At 45.3% G+C, this 16,821-nt stretch overlaps 1 protein-coding gene across 1 annotated transcript in view; it reads right to left on the bottom strand.

The window, feature by feature from the left end:
* Positions 1 to 16,821, bottom strand: part of TRAK1 (trafficking kinesin protein 1) — a 69,776-nt gene extending 52,955 nt beyond the window's left edge. Inside the window, exon 1 of the mRNA XM_078859474.1 lies at positions 16,618 to 16,821. The gene's annotated coding sequence lies outside the window, so the exon portion shown is untranslated. The remainder of the gene's footprint in view (positions 1 to 16,617) is intronic.

The raw sequence follows: 16,821 nt of genomic DNA, 5'->3' as shown, positions 1-16,821 counted from the left end.
GGTCCATACAGGACTACTATCGCCCAAGACTACTCTAACTAGCTTGGCGGGTCCGGCTTCAGCTTCTCTTGTTCTCTGTCTTCATCATACTGCCCCTCGGGCTCGTTTTGCCCGTTTTATATATCCCTCGCGACCCCTTCCAGAATATTCTCCAGAAGATCCCTCTATGATTGGCAGATACCGGTCTTTTGAATTCTGGTCCACCTCCCCCCTTGTTTACCCCAACGGAATTACCCCAAAGGTCGTCATCCTGACCCTGGCTGCTCTTGACGTTCCCACGTTGCCGCTCACCAACTGCCTCTCGAACCACTACACATGTGTCATTCTAAAAATGTGATGTCTTTTTGGAATTGAATTTGTGATCACCAATTGATAGATCATCCTTTTCCAGGTATCACCCCCACATACAGACTTTTAATACGTGCTACTTCAGTCACGTGGCTTTGAGGTTAAAGTGTTTATGATTGCTGCATAAGCAATCTCAGACATTCACAGTACTGTGTTATTATTGCCGTGTTAAGGATATGCAGTGAGGGAAAAAAGTATTTGATCCCCTGCTGATATTGTACGTTTGCCCACTGACAAAGAAATGATCAGTCTATAATTTTAATGGTAGGTTTATTTGAACAGTGAGACAGAATAACAACAAAATCCAGAAAAACGCATGTCAAAAATGTTATAAATTGATTTGCATTTTAATGAGGGAAATAAGTATTTGACCCCCTCTCAATCAGAAAGATTTCTGGCTCCCAGGTGTCTTTTATACAGGTAACGAGCTGAGATTAGGAGCACACTCTTAAAGGGAGTGCTCCTAATCTCAGCTTGTTACCTGTATAAAAGACACCTGTTCACAGAAGCAATCAATCAATCAGATTCCAAACTCTCCACCATGGCCAAGACCAAAGAGCTCTCCAAGGATGTCAGGGACAAGATTGTAGACCTACACAAGGCTGGAATAGGCTACAAGACCATCGCCAAGCAGCTTGGTGAGAAGGTGACAACAGTTGGTGCGATTATTCGCAAATGGAATAAACACAAAAGAACTGTCAATCTCCCTCGGCCAGGGGCTCCTTGCAAGATCTCACCTCGTGGAGTTGCAATGATCATGAGAACGGTGAGGAATCAGCCCAGAACTACACGGGAGGATCTTGTCAATGACCTCAAGGCAGCTAGGACCATAGTCACCAAGAAAACAGTTGGTAACACACTACGCCATGAAGGACTGAAATCCTGCAGCACCCGCAAGGTCCCTCTGTTCAAGAAAGCACATATACATGCCCGTCTGAAGTTTGCCAATGAACATCTGAATGATTCAGAGGACAACTGGGTGAAAGTGTTGTGGTCAGATGAGACCAAAATGGAGCTCTTTGGCATCAACTCAACTCGCCGTGTTTGGAGGAAGAGGAATGCTGCCTATGACCGCAAGAACACCATCCCCACTGTCAAACATGGAGGTGGAAACATTATGCTTTGGGGGTGTTTTTCTGCTAAGGGGACAGGACAATGTCACCGCATCAAAGGGACGATGGACGGGGCCATGTATCGTCAAATCTTGGGTGAGAGCCTCCTTCCCTCAACCAGGGCATTGAAAATGGGTCGTGGATGGGTATTCCAGCATGACAATGACCCAAAACACACGGCCAAGGCAACAAAGGAGTGGCTCAAGAAGAAGCACATTAAGGTCCTGGAGTGGCCTAGCCAGTCTCCAGACCTTAATCCCATAGAAAATCTGTGGAGGGAGCTGAAGGTTCGAGTTGCCAAACGTCAGCCTCGAAACCTTAATGACTTGGAGAAGATCTGCAAAGAGGAATGGGACAAAATCCCTCCTGAGATGTGTGCAAACCTGGTGGCCAACTACAAGAAACGGCTGACCTCTGTGATTGCCAACAAGGGTTTTGCCACCAAGTATTAAGTCATGTTTTGCAGAGGGGTCAAATACTTATTTCCCTCATTAAAATGCAAATCAATTCATAATATTTTTGACATGCGTTTTTCTGGATTTGTTTGTTGTTATTCTGTCTCTCACTGTTCAAATAAACCTACCATTAAAATTATAGACAGATCATTTCTTTGTCAGTGGGCAAACGTACAAAATCAGTAGGGGATCAAATACTTTTTCCCTCACTGTATGTAATGTAAACCAAAGGCATGCAATGTCAACACACATTCTGTTCCCTTAACTGAACATATAAAAACCTTGGCAGCTGTGGTTTGTGCTTTACGTCAATCATCACTCTATTATGTACTATATTACCATAATTCGTATTGTTATTTGACCCAATGCTGAAATGTATTACACAGATAAATATATTAAATAAAACATGTTACGGCTTACATTTTTCTAACAGTGTTTCTCAAATACAGTAGTTTATTTCTCAACATAGAATTGCTGTATAAATTGAAGATATTATGTCATAAAGTTAATGACCTAGCTATAGCAACGCTGAGATAAATATTACTTTATTATAAATTACATTGGATGCTCATTATACTGTATAAAGGTGCTTAATACAGTACACAAGTGACATTACACACGAGTTTACCTCTCCATAATAGCACCAGCAATGAACATATGGTCGATAATGAATTATCTGCACTCGTACAAATTATGCTAAAATAAGACCAGCGTAACGCAACGACATGCCAAAGCTGGCAGTATGGATGCACACTCAGTTCGCTTGGCTGACATTGTGTCCAAATAGTAAAAATAATCATGCATGTGCCTGGCGTTTGGCAATAGCGGTGTTAAAGTCGGTGTCGATAGCATAGAGATAGATTAATCATACAAAATCAGTGATCAGCCAGAGCCGAGCATGCCACGTGTTATTTTTTTATCCATAATAGGCGTTCAGTAAGATGAAAACCAGATTTCTGCCTTTAAAATTGATAGGATTGTCAGGAATTTTCCAGAAAGGTTGCACCTTGGTTAGAGTACTTGAATCACTGTTAGTAGGGGTCCAATCAGCCTCTCACGAATCTGGGATAGATGAAAATACCACTATGACAAGTCACTTTTGGTAATTTTAAAGATGGCATGGCCACTGCCATGAAAATGTTGATTATCCATCAGTGGCTCGAGACTGCCAACTCAGATGAGCATTGTCCTGCACTGGTTTGGGCTGGAACACACTCTGAAATTTGGAGAACCACTCTCGAGTCACGTCACAGGCCTTTTATTGGCATCCTTCAAGGATCTCCATTATCGCAGCTTTTATATATTACTCTGAAGCTGTATGTTATTTTCATTTTCTACATGTTGTATGCATAGTTTTAGTTAAGGCATTACTTTTTTCATATCTGATCAGTTGAGTCTTGATGGTGAAGAGAATGACTTTTCTACAATTTTAAGATTTGAAATAATATAGGTATTTTTTGTTGATCATGATGATATTTACACGAACATCTTAGTCTACAGGCTGCCATAATTAAAACATGCGCCTGGGGACTATTACAGCAATAATGCAACAGTGAGAGTGGTGATTAAGCAATGCACAAAAGCATGCTTTCCCAGCCGTAATATCAGTTTCAAGTTTTGAAAGGACGAGCAGAATCAGTTACATAAGGAATGAAATAAGATGGTCCCGTGTTGCACTGTGCCACTTGTAGTTGGAATATTTCAACCTCTATTTGTTTATTTCTGGCCAGACCCTAAGTTTAAATTCCACAAGCACAGCTGTCGTGGTGTCCTCCAAGTGAAATGCCTTATTTAAATGCCAATGCTTTGAAAAATATATCATAAGGCTTCACATTCATTTCAGTGACATAAACCATTTCTGGATGATATACCCAGCATCCAGTACCATCTACTCCAGTTGCCCTCAGCCACATTGTACACGGAGCACTTCAGCACAAATGTTACTCCTGGGTGGTTGACTGATCCACAAACTTGTAACCGAGCCAATTAGCACAGTCAGTGGTTCAACTCTTGATTTAGCCCAGCTATGTATAGAGAAATTAATGCAGTGTGGTATTTTCTGAAGAGCGACCATTCAAAACTCTCCAACAATATGCGAGAGTAAATTACCTGCAACTCATCTTTTTGGGTCTTTCGGTAAAGTCACGTAGAAGGGAAATAATAAAATAATAAAAATAAAACATAATAAAATACAATAAATGTATTTTATTAATGCAATAAATGTATTTTATTATGTTTCATTTTTGTTAATTTATTATTTCCCTTCTACGTGACTTTAACGAAAGAACCAAGAAGATGAATCCCTGCAGTCACCAAAGCTTTAAATCGAAATTTACCTGCAACTCATCTCTCTCCTGGAGTCAATAGAATGAGTATCACTTCATGTGCAGTCAAATGTGATAATTCTCTATGGAGAGATTGGCTCCAGACATGGGCATATAAGATTTACACCATCGGCTCATCGCTGTCAATTGTAATAAGTGCTTGTTTGAGCAGGGGCACACTCCATGGACAGATATCCCATAGGTGTCCACTGTACATTTCGTCATTTGTTTCCACTTTCCTCTGTCTTGTGCCAATATTCTCAAGTAGTGCACATCTTTCTGGCACCAATCTCATCTGTTTTTGTAAAGCCATTCTCTGTTTCCGGTTCCTTCCATTTTTCCGAACAACACACTTGTCATTTTTCTGTTGTTGTCCATCCTACATATGTGTCTAAAAAGTGCCAGTTTCCTTCTCATCACTGCCCGCATCATCAGGTCTTCTATGCGCAACCTTTGTCTTATTTACACAAAAAAATTTTGTCAGCTATTTAATGTTGTGGTAGAGTGCTCAACATAATCAGAAGGTTATTGGATTCAAATCCCAAGTTGAATGCTGCTGGGATGTCAATCACAAACATCATAGGCCATTCTGCTGCGTAAGTAAATGTTATAACATTATTTATTATGCACTTTGAGGATTGTGGATAATACAATTCAAGATTAAATAACTGAATAGGGTCTGTTTCAAGACAATTTACGTCTTCAGCTTCAAAGACTAGACAACTGCAAACTGTTTACATGTTAACTTTATTCAAACATTCCAGCATTTTCAAGGCATGCCAATTGAGGGCTCTCAAAATATCATGACTACAGAGATAGCAAATGTATAGCTTGAAACATCCAGGGCAATAGTGTTGTAGATGTAAATAAACAAAGATTATTTTAATTGGTGGGGCACATGCACAAAATAGAAGGGAACTCACGAATAAAAGATTATGAATGGACCACCAGAACTGATGTGACCAAATAGAACACCTAAACCCAGAAGATTTTAACGATTGTAAGAGTGGGCCATGGAGTTTGGATGTTGATTATACAAAAAAATGCAAGATCTAGTGTAAGGGATGGCAAGGAGTAGGGAATTAATGGTATTGCTCATTATGACCTCCATCTGCTATAGATATTGAGCCTTTTTATTCTTTTAGTAGAATCCAAGCTGTCTCTTATCTTATTTTTGCCATGATGTGTTTTACATTGACTATGTATACGTAACCTGCTTTGATATGCTGTAGCATTTAAGTCATTAGAAGTCATTTGTGTCCTTACAATATGCTCTACAACCTCTTCTTGGTTCTTTTGGTAAAGTCACGTAGAATGGAAATAATAAAATAATAAAAATAAAACATAATAAAATAATTCTCACGACGTTTCGGCCACAACGCAAGCAGCCGTCCTCAGGTGAAGAACAGGTCTGTCGAGAAGACAGAGTCTGAATGAAACAACCCCAGGCTTGGAGCGTCTATTTAAGCTGGGTTGGAGGGGGAAGAGCGCCTTGACAAAATAATTTGCATATCAATAGGAATTTAGCATATTTATGGGAAATGCAGATATGGGATTAGTACTACTTGTGAAATGCGTAGGAGGTGGGCGGGGGGTTTAAAGTCATATTATGCCCGTGCATTATGCAGGATTAGCAGCTCTACAACCGTTACAAAACCCTCTGGCTGCTCTCTTTCTGAGCTCTAAAGGATCATTGCTCAAACATGATCCTACTACATGACTTTATAATCTGTAAAAATGCAGTTATTCATTTTATTTTTGTGAAGACAGGCCAAGCTTGGCAATTTTAAATGATTTAGGCAATCATTTTGAACGTACTTGCGACTCAAGTCTACTGCTTCTGTTGTTGGTTCAGCACCCTTACAATGGCTTGCCATGTTAAAGTTTTATTAAAACAAAAATAGTTGTGGTTATCATTATTATTAGAACAATTGCCTGACAATAATTCTCTCAATTGTGAATATTAAGGGCCATGGTTTTGATCAGCTGCTTCCTTTATAAAGCTCTTCTCTTCCAAAGCCCTGTCAACCCTCTGCCACTTAGGGCTTTCACCATTCCACAATGCTGTCCACCAGCCATGGTACTCGGTGGCCACAGGCATTAAACGTTAATCAAATTCAATGTCAAACGGTTACAGTTTGGCAGAGTACATAATACACTGCACGTTGTAATACAGTACATATTTTTTTATGGCACGACCTGCAATTGGGTAGCCAGCTTAGTGATTGGCACATGCGTCACTGAGTCAGTTTGCACACGAACATTTCTGTAGCAGAATAACAAAGCGTTTTGAAGAAATTAAGTTATATTACAAAAATGTAAACTACCTTTATGTGCATTATTTGTTGTTGTTTAATATTAATTTCAGGTTTATGATGTTCGATGTTTGGACTGTTTGTTTATATGCTGTGTAGATGTTTAGTGTGTTGCTTTGTGATCCAGATCTCCCTTGAAAGAAATAAAGAATATGAAGCTTGTATGTATCACCGTATTGCGAATAAGAGATCATGCAAAATGTTTAATAGACAAAAGCGAGATTTATGTCCCACAACTACAAGGGATACACAATTTAAGATGATCGAAAAAATCCTAATGTTCCTTGGTTGAATTTTTACTTAAAACTTCTGTGACTGCAGGAATTCATAGGTAGGTGGATGACACGTTTGTCATCTGGCCACATGGCCGACCGGCTCTGAACCAATTCCTCAACCACATCAATTCCATACACCCAGCCATCAAATTCACCATGGATGTAGAAAAGGATGGCATGCTACCTTTCTTGGATGTCCTAATCAAAAAGAGACCAGATAGCTCAGTGAGCCATTCTGTCTACAGGAAAGTAACCCATACTGATGCCTACCTAAAACCTGATTCCCACCACCATCCATCCCAAAAGAATTCCCGCATCAAAACGTTACACCATAGAGCTCAATGTATCTCCGACCATGAACACCTAACCAGTGAACTCAAACACGTGTAATGCGGGCGTAAACGACCTTCCGGATGTGACGTCACGGGGGGGAGGAGTTACGTCACGTGGGAGAAGGGTTCGGGTCTTTAAGGGGAGAAACCGGAAGAGGAAGGGAGGTTGTTGGAGACTGGGCTAGAGTGAGGCCACGCAGGGCGAAGGCTGGGAGGAGTGGCGAGATCGCCACACACACACGGAGAGCGGATTGGCACCGTCGGCCAGCGGTGACCAACCCAGGGAGCAGCAGTGAGGCTGCAGCGAGGGCAGCCGGGGAGGCTGCACGAAGAGGCAGCAGTGGGACTGTTCAGAGAGAGAGAGAGCAGCGGTGAGGCTGCAGCGAGGGCAGCCGGAGAGGCTGCACGAGGAGATCAGCAGCGAGGCTGCTAGAGGCTACGGGAGCGACACGAGGAGATCAGCAGCGAGGCTGCTAGAGGCTACGGGAGCGACAGCAGCGTTCTGCGCCGAGCGGAGGGTCTCAGAGGGAGAGAGCCGTGTGGGAAAAGTAGACGAACCCGAATAAAGGACACCAAGCCAGATACCGTGGTCGAGTATTTTATTACACTGGTGTTGGAAGTGTAACGGCATGTCAAAGCAACTAAGAAAAAAGAATATTCCGACGCCATCATCTGCTTCTTCGTCCGACGACGACGACCTTCCTCCAACGATGGACCCAGCTGCGGTGGTGGAGGAGACCCGCGCTGAAGCGAGTGCGGGTCCGGGAGTTGAAGATGTCGCCGCGTCGGCAGGCCCGTCAGCACCAACGGACGCGGATTTCCGATGGGAACAGATGGCGGAGCAGCTTGAGACTCTCAAGAACGTACTGGCGCAGTTATGTCACCTCGTCACGCCGAGGACGGCGATGGGGAGAGCCGAGGGTGGTCCACAGGCCGCCGCCTTGCCTTCGCTGTCGACGCCATCAGCCACGCGGCACGAAGCCGCCATCTTGCGCGCTCCGCGGCGGGAAGCCGCCATCTTGACCACGCCGCGATTCGACGCCATTTTGAACCTACCACCGGAGGAACCATCGCTTGAGGACGGCACGCTAAGGAGTCGCAGTCGGCATCTTACTACGGTCAAAGAATTCTCCATCGGGGGCGATTGGAGCGCTTTCGCCTGCGGATTTTTGGCGGCGGAACGCTCTGCTAGGTGGACCGACGCTGAGGCTTTGGAAGTTTTGCCGACTCTTCTTGATGACGAGTCGGTTAGATTCTTTCGTTCCATAACGGCCAAAAAAAAGAAAACATTACGTGGAGTTTTTGACGAAATGGCGGATGCTTACGAGCCACCTGATGATGCCCATCGCCGATTTGCTCAACGACAGCGAGCGCCCCAGGAGTCGCCGGTGGCATATAGGGGTGCGGTACTAGAGTTGGCTATGGCCGCATATCCGGAGACGAAGCCTGACCTGCTCGAGCCTCTCATCTTAGGTAAGATGCTGGAGCTGTCCCGGGATCTGGGGATTCCAATGCCTGTGTGTGGCCACGAGAAGCTGACGTCCCGGGCGGCAGCCAAATGTCTCGATGCAGTTTAACCTCCGCCGGTGGAAGCAAGTCGCGGTGTGGACGGGGGGGCCCATCGTCGAGGGAGGTGCCCTGGGTTGGGACCCTAAGAAGGCGGTGTACGTGCCGGATGGGGGGTGCCTGCAGGAGTTGACGGCCGCCTCTGGTCCATGGTCGGCCCGCGGTGGGCCGGTTCCGCGCGCTGCACCACCGGCACGGGCCCGGCGGGACGGGGGGCCTGCGGCGCAACGACGTTGACTGCTTCCGCTGCGGGCGTAAGGGCCATTACGCCAGGGACTGCTGGGCCCGCGTCCCGGGTCCGCCCCAGCAGGAGGCCTCGTCAACGGACGCGCCAAAGAAGGAACCTCCAAGACAAGCAAGTCGGTGCGCACCAGACACCCGGCAAGGCTTTGCACCTCACCCATCACCGTTGTCGTGCGATCCGGGTGTTGTTATTAAGGGGAAGCCATCGACGGGGCCTTGTCGCTCGGTGACGCAGTGGCGTAAATTGGCACGGAGGGTCGTCGCGGCCGCTACGGGCTCGTCCACTGTACCGGGGTCTATACAAGGGGTGGACGTGCGTATTTTGGTCGATTCCGGAGCGTCCGCGACTATTATATCGGATGTCATTTTCCATCTTTTGGGCATCCCACCGGGGGCCGTGCGTCCGGTTTACGGGTCGTGCGTCGCTGCGAACGGGGGTAGCATGGGCATTGTGGGCCAGGTGGATGCTAAAATATATATCGGGGAAGTGTCGGCCTCGGGAATTGTGTTAATTTCAAGATCTCTGGCAGTTCCTTGTTTATTGGGAACCGATTTTCTGGCTAAAATGCCCATTTTGATTAAAATTAATGAGAATTGTATTGAATTGCCGGGTGGCCGTCAAATCTCGTTTCTGCCGTCGCCCTGGGGGCGACCTGCCCCTGCCGCCCAGGTGCAGGCGTTATCCGTAGTATCTGTTGACATTCCACCTGGCTCACAGATGCTTATCCCTTTGCGTTATCGGAAGCCCCTGCCTGATCGGCTAGGTGCGGTTGGGGTCTTGTTGTCACCGTCAGCCACTATAACGGCCGAATTGGCGCTGGTTGGGGCGCAGACCATCGTCCGGCCGGACCAATTACCGTTTTTGCAGGTGCTCAATGCGAGTACCGAGAACGTGTGTCCCGGCTGGTACGGTTGTGGCACATGCCACTACGGCATTTACGGCACAGAATTGCCTGCACAGCCAGGGCGTGGTTGCTGGTGTTTCGGAACCGGTAGCTTCGGATAATCGCTGGATTGCCGACTTATGTAAGGAAAATTCTTCCCTGTCCGAGGAACAACGTTGTGCGATTCGTAAATTGTTATTGACTTATTCGGATGTGTTCAACTCCGACGATTTGGATTTGGGACGCACCTCGTTGCTTTACCATCATATTGACACAGGGGACGCTGCCCCTATTCGGTTGAACTCGCACCGGATGAGTCCGGCCGAGCGAGAACACGTTCGGGGGGCAGTGGATGACATGTTGGCTGCGGACATAATATCTCCATCTAACAGCCCATGGGGCGCGCCTGTTGTTTTGGTCAAGAAAAAGGACGGGAAATTGCGATTTTGTGTTGATTTCCGGAAATTGAATAAAATATCGGTGGCGGATGCGTATCCCCTGCCGCGTATGGACGACTCCCTCGATGCCTTGTCGGGGGCCAAGTTCTTTTCTACGCTACATCTCTCTTCGGGATTCTGGCAGCTTCCCCTTGACGAGCCCTCGCGGGAGAAAACCGCATTCCGTACGCCGCAGGGGTTATTTCAATTCAATTGTCTTCCGATGGGGCTGAATGCGGCCCCTGCCACATTTCAAAGGTTTATGGAGCTGGTATTGACGGGGTTGCAGTGGGAGACATGTCTGATATATTTAGACGATATTATCGTCTTCAGCCGCACATTTGATGAACATTTATGGCGGTTGGAGTCGGTGTTCACGAGGATGCGTTCCGCGAATTTAAAATTCAAACCTAAGAAATGTCACCTACTGCAACGGTCCGTCCGTTACTTGGGGCATATCGTGAGTGCTGATGGGGTGGCCACGGATCCGGACAAAACAGCGTGCGTCCGGGATTGGCCAACCCCGGCCACCGTGGGGGATGTACGTCGGTTTTTGGGATTTGCCTCATATTATCGGAGATTTGTTCTGAATTTTGCGACGATCACGAGGCCCTTGCACCTCCTTACGGGTAAAGGACGAAAATTTGGTTGGGGACCGCCGGAAGAGGTGGCTTTTCAGGGCCTGCGCGATCTATTGGCTACGGCGCCGACGTTGGATTATCCGGATTTCGATCACCCCTTCATTCTTGATACGGACGCGAGTGACACAGGTATTGGCGCGGTGTTGTCTCAGTCTAAAGGGGGTGTGGAGCGCGTGGTGGCGTATGGTAGCTGGGTTTTGTCTCCCACGGAAACCCGCTACTGCGTCACTCGCAGGGAACTTTTGGCTGTTGTTTGTTTTCTACGCCAATTTCGACCGTACCTGTATGGGAGCGACAGCAGCGTCGGCGCCGAGCGGAGGGTTTCAGAGGGAGAGAGCCGTGTGGGAAAAGTAGACGAACCCGAATAAAGGACACCAAGCCAGATACCGTGGTCGAGTCTTTTATTACACACGTATACCAAGCTCTCAGGGCAAATGCATATTCTGACTACACAATCCGCAAAGCCATCACCCCAACCGTAAGGAAGGAGCCATCTCAGGATCCAATCAAAACCATCACCTTGCCATACAGAGCAGGGGTAACCAAAAATATTTCCAAAATCATGAACAAACACAAGATCCAGGTCCAATTTAACACCGTACATAAAATTTGTGATCTGATCCTATCTGTGAAGGACAAGATTCCTGACATGCAATATCCCGGCGTATACAAACTAAGCTGTATCTGCGGCAGCAATTACATTGGGGAAACCAATGGAAATGTCTCGGACTATGTTCGTGAGCATAAGGCAGATTTGAAACATGGTAGGACCAATACTTCTGCTGTGGCTGATCATTATTTTAATGAGGCTGGTTCACACAAAATTGATTTCTCTAAAACGATGATGCTTTGCAAGCCTACTGGCTATCAACAAAGATTTGTTCATGAAGCCATCCATATATACAGACACAATTTCAACCGAGAGGATGGTTATAAACTCAGCAATCATTGGAAAGATGTCATCAACCACTTTCGGTCATGACTTGATTTGTGTTTTCTTGTCAACCTCCACCAGTATGGGTATGTGGAGCGAGGCGCAAATGATTTCCTGGTGGCCCTTTTGATTGGTGGAGAACCACTGCGTTGGCATTGCTTTCTCTTACATTAACATTAGCTGCCCCGCCCATGCTGCTGACACACTTGGGCTACCACCCATCTCTAAACCTTTAGAAACAGTTTGCCTTTAGAGGCTAACCCCCCTTTTCTTGATGACGACCGCTTGTGTTGCGATCGAAACGTCATGGTTTTTTATTATTATTTTCACTTCATTTTTTTATCTACGTGACTTTACCGAAAGAACCAAAGAATAGGTTTCTTGGTTGGGTGTTCCAAATATCTGAACAAATTACGTGAGATACACACTCACTGCACAGATCTTAGCAATAACGTCACTAGCAGTCACACGCCGACTGCACTTTGTCTCTCTCCTCTCTAAGGCAACTGACCCTTGCTCCCTGGCACTCCTTGTCACTTCCTCCTCTGCACTCCTCTCAGCTGCTATCAAATCTGTGTGGAGGTTTCAGCGCGGTTTCTGTGTGTGCATAAACACTGTTAAAACATCATATTTGCACAATGGGGGTGACTGCAAATAAATAAAAGCGTTAGCTTTTGATTTACAGTACGTCCTGAATGGTTAAGGTGCTTGTGTGAAACCCACTGCAATGACAAGTGGAATATAGATATCCTCATGATAGCCAAAACATTAAAGTAAATATAAACAATTCAACAAGGTGAAAGCTGAAATATTTACGTGAATATTTCCCCTTAATCATGAATCAGAATATACTTTACAACCACACAGCCTTCATATAACTGATCTTACGATTATTATGACCATTAACAATATTGGCCTGATACATTTTGCACTTTTAAATGATAAAATAAACAAATACATGTAGATAATCAAATATCTGGAATAAAAGAAAGGATCCATTAACTTGAAACCAGCGGTGTCAATTCCACATTGTTATGGTGGAGACCAGTCTATCCAGAGGACTATTTGCAAAGTAGCCAAACAATCTGCAATTATAAAACGTTTCAGTGACTTAGTGAAATGTAGGCAAGTTTCATCATATATGTTGCTGGTCAGCGTAAGAAAAGTAATGGCCGAGAATTGAAACCCCGGAGGATGGAGTGAGCAGAAACCTTTTGCTCCCTTGACCCTTGGTCCTTTATGGATGGCACTGACTGACATGACCTCTCCTCGTCGTCTTACCTACATCACCTAAAATGTAATATAATTTAACAGCGATGTTAATGTGTGATTCAGCAATGAGAGCGAGTGGCTCAAAATCGGAAGGTGTGCGAGTTAAAATCCTGGTTGTCGGATGACTCAGCCCACCACTCGTCCATGGTCTATAAAATAAGAACGACTTTATGCGGAAGTCAACAGTAGTCGTCGTTTTGCGACTCACACCCACTATAGGAACGTTGCATTTCCACCACTGTCTGTGAAATAATGAGACCTCCTGCAAGTGATGGTATAGTTTCTGCAAATGTCAACGTTGTTGGCTTTTCATTTCACCTTACATCAGTGTTTTCCTGATGTGCCCAAGTTTTATCAGGACAAAAAGCCAATTTCAAAATTCCGTAATGTTTTCCTGTGTTTTAATTCCTCCGTTCCATGCCATTTGGTGGCAACCGCAGTGTGGGAGCTGGGAAAAACACCGCGTTGCCATTACTTAGCGGGCGCAGTGCGGTATCATAATTGAGAGGATGTCACAATAAGGGCATGAGAAACAAAGCTTTAGAGGTTAGAACCTGAGATTTTACATTAACCAATATTTTAATCTGCTCTAATGTGTCACAATGGTTTACACGTCATGGCTCTCACATCCACAGTGCAGCGTTTTGATTTAAGAAGACGTCTATTTTCAGCTTTAAACTCTGAAGGTCATTTGGCGCACACTGCACTCGTGGGTTATGGATGTAAACAAGATAGGGGAAGCCTCTCTCTCTCAGATCTACAGAACATACTAAAGGATACACGCTCCACCTACATTGTTTAATAGTCTACTCACTTGTCAGTCAAGAATGTAAATCTTGATAATGAGCCACCTCTGTGTGAAAGTCGTTGTGTTTTCAAATGGGATTACCACTGCCAGAAATGGAGCAGGTTGAAATTAAACCATCCGACTACAAGACAAAACCTACAGACATACATAAATGGATGAGTACAGTATATTGTCCAGCCCTCTGTCAATGCTATGGTTGACCACACTGCTGACTGCTGTTGAGTGAAGTCGGAGGCCCAGGACTGGTTCGGAAATCATTCGCCAATGATGATAGCCATGGCCGGGAATCAAAATCAGGACGCGTGCAGTCTATGTTACTCGCTGCGTATACAGTGATACCTCGGTTCACGAACGCTTCGGTTCACGAACAACTCGGTTCACGAACAGAAAATTTCATAAAAATATGCTCCGGTTCACGAACTCCGCTTCGGTTCACGAACAGGAGCCGCGGCCATTTTTATGCTAATTTCAGGCTGTCACATGGTCGTGACTTCCTGTAGGAAGATCGTGGAGAGACGCAGAAACACAGAAAGAAGTACTGTGAAGACACTTTCAGTGACTTTGATTTTGGTGTGCTTTTTAGCACATACAGTACTGTACTACTGTACTGTACAATACTGTACTTACTGTATTGTACAGTTCACCCGTTTGAGTGCTTACTGTCTCCCACCCGCCTCCCACCTGCCTTCCTCCATGCCAGAAGTCATCTCAAGCAAGGTTAGTGTTCTCTCTTTATACATTACTATACTGTACAGTACTACAGTGATGTGTATTGTCATTTGTTTGTATTTTTGTGCTTCAAAAACCAAAAAAATAGGTCAGAACGGATTAATCGGATTTACATTGAACCCTATGGGAAAATGTGCCTCGGTTCACGACCAATTCGGTTCACGACCAGAGTCAGTTCACGAATTAAGTTCGTGAACCGAGGTATCACTGTACCTGGATATCACTACAATGCATAGCTGTTGTTATAGGTACAAAGCTTGACGTGTCTGTTTTAAATATCAACATACGTATTACAAATACCGTACATGAGTGTACGAATGTTCATCTCTTAAAGTATGACCTACGTGGCGTTTGAAGCTCTTAATCCAGCAGTGGTTTCACAACTTGGTAGTAGATGCCTATTATGAACTAGGGGTTGTTCGGGGGCGCCTATGGCGCCCCTCACAACCATTTACAGCCTTCGGCCAGGAAAGTCACGAAACAAATTTCACACGAACGACGCATTCACGCAAGCACCCGATGCTCCGTTTTGAAGTTTTAAAATGAAACATCTTTTAATTGTTTTTACTTAGATAATTTTATTTCTTCATTAAAAGCTTATATCATTTTACATCTGAAAGACTTAATTGAAAACGACATTCCGTGTGAATTTTCTCTCGTCGTTAAGTAGATGGCCTTGCTGGGGGTTCGGTTCGATGCGGACTTTCACCTGTTTGGGATTGCGGGATCGAGATAAGGCGACACAGAGCTGCTGGCCATGCGAGAAGACCGCCGTCTGCAGATCGATTCCAACGTAATCGAACGTCTGTCCCTGCGCCTCCGTCGTTCATGCAGGGGGCGCGTAGGTTTGCAGCGCCCCCTGCATGAAAACGACAAAAAGTGCAGCATTCATCACAGATAGATACAGTTGTGCGCTTATTTTAGAGTATGTGTAAGTGTTCAAACTTGACTATGAGCAAATTTGAATGCACGATTTGTCATAGCTAATAAGACAAGCAGGTTTGAGCCTGGATAAGCACTCTGATGACAGGTATTGTAGGCTGTGGGGCTTCGTTGTCAGCAGAGGGCAGTGAAGCCAAATACGTTGTTGTACTGTACTATGCCACAAGGCCTATGCTTCCCGCCTTCACCGGCGTCAAGTATGGGGAGGTACTCATCCAGCAGTGGACTGCCAAAATGGTCTGAAGGGCTGTACAAGCAAATTACATCAGTGTATGACCAGGGGTATAAATAAGGCGTGCAAACATTAACAGGTTTAACACAATCACACTTTATGCACGGGGGTGTACATTAAGTGTGCGTGTGTGTTAAAGTATAAGTTTACGTATGAATATGTAAATGGACAGCTATTTATGTCAGAGTGTACATGTATACGTGCATATATTAATGCGTTAAGTGTGTGCGTGTATATACAATATATAAACGCATGACCGACTCCAACGCATGTTAACGTATGATTGAATATGTACAGCTCTTTTGTCAATGTACAATGTACATGTGTTAATACGTAAATGTGAGAATGAAAACATGATGTATTCGTTCTGTGCATACGGATATGAAACACCATCCCCCCCATATTCATTCGTGCTGTCCGACTCCCTTTATCCCCTGTTCAGACTCAAGAACCTCGCTTCTAAAATAACTTTTTTTTAATTTACTTTAGAACGACGTTCAAACATAAACAAAGCGTACAGGAATCCACACACATACACACCCAAAAAAACACTCAGAAATTAACATCCCAAAGCCACACCGCCTTCTCGGAGTGCGTAATCCCAGCAAACATTTGATTCAAAACAAGCACAACTCTACCGCTCTGTAGACATTCAATGTCTCATCGGCAGTCTCCTCCGGAACACATCCTTCGCGATATCCGTCGACACGATGCTTCATATGACTGTGGCTCATTGGAACAGTGGGGTCACCTCCCTCCCGTCCTCACCTTGACCCCGCGACCTTTGCCTCCCTCGTTCCCCGGGTCACATTCCCCGACGGACGGACGAGGACGCCTCCGGGCTGGGATAGCAGTCGAGGTGGAGTAGACGAGGGGTGGTGGTGGTGGGGTAAGCCGGCAACAGCAGCAAACAACGGCAGCGGCAACAGCGACGGAACCGGGTGCAGCAGAACCGAGATCCACTCCGTCAGG

Source organism: Lampetra fluviatilis, chromosome 1 (assembly GCF_964198595.1).
Source record: "Lampetra fluviatilis chromosome 1, kcLamFluv1.1, whole genome shotgun sequence".
In the NCBI taxonomy this organism is placed as follows: domain Eukaryota; kingdom Metazoa; phylum Chordata; class Hyperoartia; order Petromyzontiformes; family Petromyzontidae; genus Lampetra; species Lampetra fluviatilis.
Note: the sequence above shows the minus strand (reverse complement) of the source record. Positions and strands in the feature narration are given on the sequence as shown.